General features: G+C 32.0%; 1 long non-coding RNA gene across 1 annotated transcript in view; it reads left to right on the forward strand.

Moving 5' to 3' along the window:
* LOC117122340 overlaps positions 1–343 on the forward strand; it is a 33,154-nt gene extending 32,811 nt beyond the window's left edge. Inside the window, exon 3 of the long non-coding RNA XR_004447699.1 lies at positions 253–343. This is a non-coding gene — a long non-coding RNA (uncharacterized LOC117122340). The remainder of the gene's footprint in view (positions 1–252) is intronic.
* The last annotated feature ends 8,911 nt before the right edge of the window (positions 344–9,254 follow it).

A 9,254-nucleotide genomic window follows, 5' to 3' on the forward strand; every position in this document is an offset into this window, starting at 1 on the left:
GTGGGCTTTGATTCGAGGCTTTACAGTATTTGAAAAAAGCTAACCTGAATTTTAAAAAAGAAATGAGGTTACCGGTACCTTTTGTTAGTTGTACCTGCCCTGTGGCCTACGGTAGTCTGTTGATCTCATTGAACAAACATTCAAATGTTTACCGACTGATTATTTTTAAGGTGTACACATAGGTTCTGCCACTCTGCATAGAAGAGCAGCCTTATAACTGCCAGCTTGGGTTTTTTTTTTCTATCTCTTCAGATATTCCAAGCAGTTATTGACTAGATCTACTGTACTAAGGAAACTTAAGTTTGGCAGAGGATCTCACGGTCTGGATTGCCATACTGGTAAGTTGATATATTTATGTTGATGTCTGATTATGACACTGTTAGTCTACCTTGCGTGATGCCAATAAAATATGGCTTCGTTGCCCAGGCTGATTTGTTCTGCTGCCATTCCAAAGTTAAAATCTAAACCTATGTAACATGTGATTGGATATATACACAATATGGTTTGCAAGGGATTATTGAAATAAATATTGTAACTGTACACTTAGAATGAAGTAGTATTTTATAACAATTTAGAGCACTTGAATTTAATCATTCTACTGCCAGATTCACTACATTGTAGTTCTAATATATTCTTTGCGACAATTCGCCTAAACTAATTCACAATGTCGGCCAAAACATCTGTGTAATACCAATCTGCAGTTTGGCATTTATTCCATGTGAGTAAAAGATATTTAGCAGCCTACCAAATTCAAAAAGAATATGTTTGGACATCTGTAGGGTATTAATGTCCTGTATGTGTACAATCATATTTTAATTTATTTCAGTATTAAAAATTAGGTTATTTGAATTTTTTTTTCTTCATATTTCTCTCTATTTCTGTAAGCATTAAATTTATAGAGATCTTTGAATATGTAAGCTTTACTGGGTATAGTCATAAACCATGGAAAATTCTGGGTACAGAGCTGTTTAAAAGGAACATGTTGGAATGCGTGTTGTATTAAGTTCAACCATATGTTGTACTGTAAGGCACTTTGTGTTCAAAGTATGTCTCTTAGAAAAAAAAAATTGTGTTGTTATTTTCATCACATTGCACTATCATTATTCTTACCACTTTCATCTGCATCATTTTCCTTTACATATCATTCATATCCATATTTTCATTATATCACCTTGTTAATCCTCATTTTTGTCGTTGATTTATTGATTTATTTATATTTATTTATTTGTTTATTTTATTTATTGGTTTATTTCAGCAATCTTTTATGAGGGTGGTCTATCCAGCCGGAGCTGATCATTAGGGACCCTCAATACAGAAATCATCATCATCATCATCATCATCATCATCATCATCATCATCATCATCATCATCATTTTTCCATCTTCATCATCATCATCATCATCATCATTGATCATTATCATCATTATCTACTTTTGCATTTACAATGGTGTATCCTAAGGCTCCTGTCATTATCATTGTCTTTGTTGTCATAGTTAAGAGGTAACCATCAATGAAACAAACATAGCAATATTATTTTTTTCAATCACATTTCATCTTACAAATTCATGATCAATGTTAATTCAAAATGAAAATCCATCATTTTCAAGACAGATTTTAGAAGGTTACTATATTTATGCAAAAAATGTCACTTTAAATACTGTATTCTCTGACATCTCAAATATCCCCAGGGCATTCTCCTAACAAAGGTAATTCATTTATTTAACATGTTGCAGATAATTTCCTAAAAGTACTACTAAATTCAACAAAGATAAAAGCTTTGTTGAAATATGCATAATTATTATGACTGACTATAACTGGAAGTATGAAATTGGATTATTCCATTTTTAAAAGGGGTATCTGTTCGCTAATAATAATACAAATCTGATGTTAAATATTAAATTATGCCTAACATCTGACAATGTTTAAAATGCTCCATGAACTGAGATGTATTTTTTGTTTCACTTTAAGCCGCAGGGTAAGCCTACAGTATAGGCTAAGAAACAATTCTAAGTGAAATTGTTTGAACTTCTAAAGTACATTATCTTTTGCAAAAATGAGAAAAATATGCTAATTCTTGCTTTAGACTTAAAGAATTTGTTAATTACAGTTAGATTTTTCACAGATTATGCAACTAGACTAGAATGAATTGGACCAGAAAATTCAACATTTTCTACTTCGGGTGAATAATATTCTCCCCATGGATTTTCAAGTCATGGGTTTATCATGTAAGATATACAGATGGCTGATAAAAGGTATTAATATTCCACTTAACGTAATTTTACTAAGTGATAAATTATCTATTATAGGATTAATTTTTGAAGTGATAGCTAATTAATTACTTAATTATTCAACACCTACTGTAAATTGAACTCAAGGTTAAACTTGGATGGCATTTTTGGTTTGATGGATTTTAAAATTTTAAAAAGGCTGCTATTCATGCCTTTGTACAAGTTTTATTTGAATAATAGAATTATATTTTGTTTCATGTTGACATGGTTTTGCTAACATTTACAATACAATATTTTAATTCAGAAAATACTGAATTTTACCGACCAAGGATACAAAACACATTGACATGGGTTGTTTATCAAATTATGAATCCTTTTATTTGTATTGATTTAAAAAAAAAAATAAATTGTATAAGGTAGGTCTACATATTTAAATTATATTTTCTGTTCAAAATTGTATGATTCACTTCAAAGATAATCCTGCAAAGATACAGTATAATAGGCTAGTGAAACTTTCCGGAATGAATGCAGCTTAATAACTGACCAATAAAGACACAACCAGGAGTAAGTGGTTGTCTCACAAAAACACGTCTTGTCCACAAAAAATGCATGATTTTACGTGCATAAACACTCTGGGAACTTAGCAACAATACGGAGTTTGCAATTGCATGACGACAGTAGGACATAGAACATAATGACATCAAGTCATTTGCGCATGCAAGAATGTTAAGTTCTCCTCGTCGAGTGGCTTCTAGGATGCAATTTGGCCAAATCTACGTATGCAGAGAACGTAGGACACCCAGTAGGACGGTCACGCATGAATAATTCCATTCCAGCGCCTTGTCTTCGTGCAAATCGAAAGCTCTCCAATATGCAAGGGGAACGGCTTAGCGGAAGTCTATAGTCTATGAACAGTTTAGGGTCGCTTAGTATCAGCCTTGGTAGCTATTTACTAATAATAGAATAATAATAATAATTTATTTGGATACACTTTTATGAGTGACACTCAGCCACGTACAGGTAGGTGGTGCATCTATAAGAACGAAGAAAAAAGAATGTTAAGTACATAACCAAAAAAATGACTTCAAAATCAATGAAATCAACATAAAATAGATAAAACACAAGAAAATCAATCAAACAATATAAACTTGTCTAGAGTTGCCAGCTTCTAGTTCAACCAGAAGGCCTCTAGCTTCTGAATAGACAGACTAAACCTTGTGCTTATGTTGGGAAACCCCTCAAGAAAGCTATCATCAAATGACTTGCTTATAGTTAATGAAGCAAACTCAACAATGTGGACTTATCCTACTAATCCAGCCTACAAAGTAGATTACCATTAAGTATCACAATACTTTAACATTCATAAACTAATCAGTAGGAATTTTTAATAGACTAGGTGTAAAAAACTACAAACCAAATTTAACACAATAAAAATTTAAAATAGAATTCAAATTATTTCACAAAAGAATATATCGTAGTTGTCAGACATATTCATAATAATACTGTAGAAAATAGGAATGCATATATGAATATATTTAAACACTTTTAGTAGCCTTTAACCATGTGACCTAATGACCTAATTAGGACTGCATTAGAGTGTGTCTAGATTAATATACCACTGGGTTTACTGCATGTAAAAATAGATCCGAGAGGAGTTGTATATTGCACGTAGATATACAGATACACGTAACATTTATCCTGATTAAAGAGAGCACTCACTCAGTCAGCCTCGAAGATTTATGCATTTATGCTCTTTGTTTTCCTGGGTTCTAATTCTAAATGAGAAAGAAATTTATTTATTTTTAGGAGGCTGTTCTAGTGCCTTGTGAAAAAGATATTTTAAGTGGAAATGTATCTTGGTGGTTAAGATGCTTAACTACCAAGATGACTAAAAATAACTCCTAGAGCCATAAATAAAATGAAAAGACAGTAGTAACTCCGAAAAGAGACAGACATTTTGAGATTCAACGTTTTGATCTATTTGATCATTTTCAAGAATAATGATAGAGCCTTGTTTAAATGAAATGCTACTTTTTATCCTATAGGTGGCAAGTCACTTGCTGTTGGATTAGAAATATATAAAATATAAATAATTATAATATAAAAATATATCTTGTCTCGTTTTATTAATAAATTATTTTGTGTTTTATTTTGTGAATTAATGATATACTATAAAACTATATTAACATTCTTTCAAATATGACTTTTTTCAGTATGTAGTAATGAAAAAAAGCCCTTTTTATGGGTGATACAAATATGTTGTCAATAGAAATTTATTTGGTAGGTGACGATACAAGTATGTTGGTCAATAGAAATTTATTTGGTAGAGAAAAAGTATTGCAAAAATCAAAATTAAGCAAAATTACATCATTAAAGTGAAATAAAACATTACAATAGGTGTGTTGTATTTAAATTAAAAGCATTAAAACAATACATTCAACTGTACTGTAGGCCTATACTCAAAATTATTTGAACAATGAAATCATAATATAACATAAAACATTTCAAAAAAATTAAAAAAAAATTGTTATTGCAACATTTTCCTCATCAGGATTGAAACCAAAGACTGATGGTTAGCTCAAATTTTCATAAACGTAATTTGTATTCATAATAATTTCTACGAAACCACTCATGATAATTTATGTACATCAATAATTTAATATATTACAGAATTTAATAGTAGAATATTTTTACAAATTATGAAACCAAAATTATACAAATAATGTTTTTCATGAACATCTTCAATCACAGCAACAATGTCCTTGTTTATTGGGACAGATGTCCAGCCCTCCATTTCCTTTAGCAAATTGTCTCGCATGTATTTCCACTAATGGGGTTTATTGTTGTATTTTGTTCATTCCAAGCCTCTTTTAGACAAGTCATTAAAAATGTATTTTAAGTAGTTTTGTAATCTGGTTAAACAATGCATAATGTAGAAGAAATGCACCCAGTGTATGTGTGTCTACTACTGCCTGGAGGATGAAAATATAGATAACTAGTAAGATTACTATCATCAGAGAAATATAGAATCGGACAATTATTGAAATATATTTGGTTTGTGTCCCATCATTTATGTTTACTGAGAATTTTGAAAAGCTTATTTGGGCTGTTAAGTTTTGGTATAAGATGATTGTATATACCTAAGTAATTTACATTTTGTATTATAAATTTAATTGACTTGTTTTTCATCATCAAGTTTTGTGAAAAGTAATGTTGTATTATATTCAATATAATATTTAATAACAATCAATTGTTTTTTTAATTCTCCTTGATTAGCAAATGGCTTGTCATAATGTGATATAATGCTAAAAAAAAAAACTACCTTAACTATCAATATGATGCTGACACTTAATGTAAAAGTGTTTTGGAAAAATTTCAGGACAGTCCATTTTGATAACCAAAAATGTGCTATAAGTAATTTGATAATGGCTAAGTTAAAGAAATTTACGTAATATCAAGTTTATCATTTATTTATTATTATTCATTGACACATCCCTAACCTTCATTTTTGTAGCTGTAGGAAATAGTTTGAATGGAACCCACGAAGGCTGGGCCAAGTGGATGGCCAGGGCGCCTGGTGGGGTCCAGGGACTTTAAGTGCCAGTGGTCGATACAAGGGAAGTCCCCTAGAGCTCATGCATTTCTGGTACCAATGTAGTTGATCAATTTAATCAATTTTTTGATCAGGGGAGCAGAGTTCTGTAGATATTTTTGCTCAACTCAACTTACAATTGACACTTAGTAAAAAATTGCAGAATATTTATAGTGTATAGTATGATTATGTTTTTGTTAATTGACCTATCGAGATATGAAATGACCAATTCATACATATTTTGGTAGCTGGATTTATCTTACCAATCTGAAATCTCCAGTCACTGCTTCATTATTAATTGATGTCTTTTTTTCATCCCTTGGCCTTTCACCCCTGCAGATTGCTTTAGATCTCATCCAGGTGCATCTCATACTACACTACCCATTACTGTCAAACTTCATCACTATGAATTTGATAACCAATATTAAAATTCCATTATACTTGGGTCATTTCGTGTCCATTGTAGAGAAACTTGTTTAGACTGTGTCTTCTGTTGTCAACGCTTTGAGAGATAGAATTCTGCCACTCGTGCGTATAAACGCTTCCTGTGCTGTCTAATGCCCTGTTAGCCATTTATCGGTGTTTATTCAGTCATGCTTTTGGTGGTAAAAATCCCTTTATTCAGGTATGGCGCTTCCTGGGATTTGATCAAAATCATCTTTTAAGATGGTCATCGGATTCCTGTCTGAAATTGTATATTACCAACAGTGGCTGTTTTGTTAATTTGATGTCCAGCGGATATTTTTGTGTGCCATGGATATTCAATAACAATTACCATATTACATACTCAGACTAGAGCTAGACTTCAAGGTGTAAAAACATTTAATATTTATGGTGTTTATTTGGATGTGTCTTTTTTGTTTCAGTGGACTTTTAATTTAGTCTGTTGGTCTACAGTATTTTTGAGATGGTATTGGCATATTCAACATGTATCACCTATTGTTGATAAATAAACCGTTTTTTTTTTTTTATACCAATAAAAATAGTATTTTATCATACATATGTGGATGTATTATTAGGAAAATTTATGGTTTGGATTTAATGTACGGTACTGTAACATTGGAGTAAGTCATCAGCTAGAAAAACATATTGAGGATATGGTACAGTTTAGTTTTATTTTACAGTATATTTCCTCTGCATGATCACAAAGGAAGTAGACTTTTCTAACTGGTAGAATTTTAACTTACTGTACTATATTTCCTGTAAAAAAAATATACAGTCCTTTCACCGTGTGATGGTGGACCATTACATTGATGTGAAAACATTAATGCCACTTTTAACACAAGTTTTATGGGAATAGCAGGAATATTGGGATGTTTATGCCCATAAGGCCTGCCCATTTATCTGCAACCAAACACCCAAGAGATTACTAACACAAAGCAGTTCTTTAGTGACATACATTGCTAGAAACACTATGGTTAACGTTAAAACAAGTTAACTTCTATTCTGATGCAGGAACAGTTTATCAAACACTACTCGAAAAAAATCCCACAGTAGAGAGGGTAATAATAATAATATTTATTTGCACTTTTACATCAGATTTAAAAAACAAAGATGCGTCCGAGAACAGTACAAAGTACTTTACAAAATGTAAGCATACGGAAAGTCCTTGAAGTTTTGCATGGTACACAGAAGCTCCTAGTAGAAGCATTCCATACAGAAGGCCATAGAAGCTGTAATGTTTGGGGAGAATCCTGCAAAGCTGCAATGTTGGCCATCAAAACAAGAGTACAAGCAAGTGAGGGCTATCAATAATTTCAGATGGTTTACAAAACCATATCAGATGGTTCGAATTAACAGAACCATGGGATATGCCCCCTCCCCCTCAGGTGTGGTTGAAACATTTTTTAGGTTATCTTTAATACTAGGCTGTTATTTCACTGTCATAAAATACATACGAGTGATAAAATTTTAAGGGGAGGGGAGGGTAGTTAAAGCCTGTTTGGCCCTGTCTAAATCCCTCTCTGACAGGTACAGCACATACCATATAAATTTACTTTATGTCATGTTTTGAATTCAATTCTTATGATGTAATAATATAGATACTAGTTTTAATGGCAATATGAAACATTAGTAAAGATAATGAATAGAAAACACTGATTACATTAGTAAGGATAGTTAATAGAAAACACAATATAAGCTTACTGTACAGCTGGTTTAAGAAGTTTTTTTTTCACCAATATATTTTGACTGTCATCACTCGGCTCGGACCAAATATTTTAAAATAGTTTTTATATACTGAAGCAATGTTTTTCATGAAAAGATATAATTCTGATTTCCGTATTATGTATGCTTGGCTGACTGATTTAAGTAGGCCTACTTACTGTACCTTTGCCTAACTCAATTTGTTCCACGTTCCTGGATACAGCAATATGGAATAGTAATTCTGAATGGTTGTTGTTATAACTCGAAACAGCCAAACGCTAATTAAAAATTTGTTTTTATTAACAAAAGTCCATGTCAGTAACTAATATTGAGTTAAATTTTAATCACATTTATTATATTCGCTTTCTGCATCTTCATAACAACTTAATTATTGCTAATTATATAACATTCTTTACTCCATTCTTGCGAAACTTAACTCATTTAATTTCAATTATGTATTGTTTTTCTAAAATTCAAAAAATTCATGCATGAAATTAATAAATTACTAGCAAGCGTGTTATTGGACATCGCTATCCATAACCAAGCAACAATGACATTTAAAGAATACTGTACACATGTTGGCACCATGACCACATTAAAGGAGCATTCCCTTATACTGAAATCAAAAGGACATAGAAGTAGCATTTCCAGATATTGCCACCAGAAACTAATGTACTGTAGCATCCCTACATACTGGCATAAAGCACATTAATGTAGCATTGCCACATACTGATATCATCACAACATTGTAGCATCCTGCATTGTGACATAATCTGTACATTAAAGTAAGGGTTTAGGCCGAGCTGAGTAGACCAAGCCGTCCAAACCCTCATTGTAAAAGTGACCGTCCTAAATAATTGTTGGACGTCCTAAATATTTGTTGGCCGTCTTTTGGACGGCTCACTGGATACTTAAAGTAGCATTTCCACATGTTCACATCATCACCACATTAATGTACTGTCATCCCACATGTTCACATCATCAGCACATTAATGTAACATTCACACATGTTGACATCATCAGTGCATTGATGTAGCATTCCCACATGTTGACATCATTAGCGCATTAATGTAGCATTCACACATGTTGACATCATTAGCGCATTAATGTAGCATTCACACATGTTGACATCATCAGCACATTAACGTAGCATTCACACATGTTGACATCATTAGCGCATTAATGTAGCGTTCCCAAATGTTGACATCAGTAGATTAATGTAGCATTCCCCATGTTGACATCATTAGCACATTAATGTAGCATCCCCACATGTTAACATCATCATCACA

This window comes from Anneissia japonica, unplaced genomic scaffold (assembly GCF_011630105.1).
Source record: "Anneissia japonica isolate Jap-2015-1 unplaced genomic scaffold, ASM1163010v1 scaffold1208_len1460985_cov181, whole genome shotgun sequence".
Classification (NCBI taxonomy): Eukaryota; Metazoa; Echinodermata; class Crinoidea; order Comatulida; family Comatulidae; genus Anneissia; species Anneissia japonica.